The sequence below is a fragment of the Telmatherina bonti genome, assembly GCF_933228915.1.
Source record: "Telmatherina bonti genome assembly, chromosome: 12".
In the NCBI taxonomy this organism is placed as follows: Eukaryota; Metazoa; Chordata; class Actinopteri; order Atheriniformes; family Telmatherinidae; genus Telmatherina; species Telmatherina bonti.
The window spans coordinates 34569268-34572030 of record NC_136610.1 but is presented as its reverse complement, the minus strand read 5'-3'; positions in this window follow the sequence as shown (position 1 = coordinate 34572030).

Below are 2763 nucleotides of genomic sequence, written 5' to 3'. Positions count from 1 at the left end.
GTGCAGAAGTCTGACTGAGAGGAACAGAAAACACCTGACTGGAGCGGAAACATTAAAGGATTGTTCAACTAAATATTACTTTATGACTGATGGAATATGTAATAAATTATCTCATTTGTTTGCTTTTTAAAATAAATACTTCTATTGAACCAGAATTAGAAAATAATGTCATGATTTTCACAAAATTTTTATTTATTACTTTAGTCAGTTTCATCTTATTTTACAGGCAGTTGTTTTTTCCTTTTTTAATGAAAGGGGATGAATAAATATGAGCACAACTGTAGCTGTTTTGCTCCTGTGTAAAGCCTCAGCTCAGTGGGCATTTCTCCAACCAGGAGTTACTGGTAAGATCCCCAGTTTCTCCAGAATTCAAAGTCCACTAACAAAAGAAATGAGACGTTCATTTAAAACAAGTATGGACATGCAAATTTTGTATTACAGACTTGAAAAACGCAGTTCAGAAAAAGGAAGAAGTACCATCATTCTCACGGTTTTGGAGTTTCTCGTTCTCGCAGGCTTTAGTTGGTTTCCTGTTTTATCTTGTTGTCTTCCCTCCTTGTGTTTTCTGTTTAGCTTCCCGTTTCTTGCTCACCAGTTCACCTGGTTTCATTAAGCCCATTCATTCCACCTTTATCCTGTTGTGCCCAGTTCCGACCCTTTAGAGCCACAATCCTGCAGGTTTTCCATGTATCCCCGCTCCAACACACCTGGTGCAAACTGATCAGTCACTGTGGAGAACTTCATCTCATCTTCCTTTAACAGAAGCAAGGTGTGTTGGAGGGATGCATCTAAAACCTGCAGGACAGCAGCCCTCCAGGAGCAACTTTGTGCACCTTTGTGAAGTGTTCTCTGCCGGTTTTAGTTTCTTTGCCAGCTCAGTAGTCGTCCTGTTTGCAGCTTTTCCTTTAGTTGTTCCTGATGTCTCTTGAAATTAAACATCATTACCTGCATCCCACCTTCTGTCTTTTCTAACCTGCATTTGGGTCCTCACCTCCACGACTGTGTTGAAGCAGGGAAACATCTAAAACCTGCAGGACATCGGTCCTTAAAGAGCCCCGGTGCAGATAAACGCATGCTGGGGACAAAAAGAGACAGTCTCAGTGTTGGTGGGAAGCTACTTGCAATTCAGCTTCATATTCACCGCTGCAGGTATGTTTTCGCTGTTATCCTGTACTTAAACATTTAACTGCTGGTTCTTCATCATTTTAGTAGCTTTTAAAGTCTCTGAGACTTCACCAGTTTAAACAGAATTGTTTTGGAAAGTGAACATTTTTGCTTATCTTTGTCCTGCCAGGATGCAGGACAAAGTCATGCCTTCATCGTCTCTGTAAACATCTGGATACTATTTAGGATTTATTGCACCTCAAGATTTTTGATTTGTGCTCATGGTCTGTTTGTGTAGCTCTGACCAATCCACTTTAAATTAGCTTTGGTTGTGTGTGGTGTGAAGACCAGAAGACACAGAATACTTTGGCTAAAAGCTCCAAACCATCATCTCCTCACAAGCTCTCCATTCAAACTGTGACCGTAACGCCGACTTGAAATGTAAATATCAGGATATCTTCACTGGAAGATCAGAAAGACTGGCTAATACTTGCAAAAGATGCACCATCAATCTTTGTTTGCTGCCTGCATGCAGAAGCAATGTAACTGCTAAAACAAGTGCTGTGGGAAACTGTGGCAGCTCAGAGTCTCTCAGCAGCACTAAACAGTCAATCAAGCAGTGGAAAAGTTTCAAGTGTTGCTGTTATTATCTCAAATCAAGCCGTGTCTATCTGCAGAGACAACATTGTTCTGTAGGAATATTCTGTGGTCACAATCAGGGATGATTAGTGGGATTCTGCAGAACTGGACTTTGTCCAACAAGCAGCGTTTTATCTGCCACTGTGAGCTAAATGTATACTGGGTTCAACTGAGCTGAAATGGCCAATAGAAGTGCAGGGTTTCACGGTGAATTCCTCTCGCATATCGTTTTTCTCTCCCCTGCCTTTAAGTCGGTCCTCTAAGCCCTCTTTTCTGCTTCTCCCCTTGTTTTGTTATTTTACCTGGAGGTGCAGGTGTGAAAGGGTGAGGCCGTGGAAAAACATTTGATTCCGTAAGCTTGTCATGAAGGAATCCATTGACTGACCTCTGCATCTTGGCGTACAATGACAAATGGGTTTGCAATTTTCCGCCTGACTGAGGGGCAACAAAGCACATTTCCACTTTCACTGCTAGGCTGTGCGAGAGTACAGTCTCCCTCTTCAATGCTCTCCAAGCAGGCAGGCTTTCACTCTGCTGCACCCTTTACTTCGGCTTTTGCTGCTGTTTTGGTCGTTGCACTGTTGTGATGCATCAAGACAAACACGCTGAAGTGACTTCACACACTGAGATCATCAGGGAAAGACTTGTTTTTGTTGCATCAGAATGTTATTTTTCATTTGCTTCCGTGCATTTTATCAGGTTTGGTTGATGCTGATGATGTCGTCAGCCTCATGCAGCCTAGCTTGCTTCAAAACTCTTGTTTTCCATCTGTTGACAACTGGAAAATAACCTAACCTGAATTAGTTTGTGTAGACAACATGTGTGTATCAGTGCAAGAACACCTTTTGCTTTGGCTTAAGAGATTTTCAGAGTGTCAGTGAGTAAAATGTTTAATCACCATCTGTTTCAAATAACTGTTTTCCAGTAGTTTCTGTCTGTCATTTCTAAAAGGTGGACTATAATATGTTTATTTGGTTCAATATTGTTTTTGCACTTAAAACCTCATTCGTCTCAGTTTGT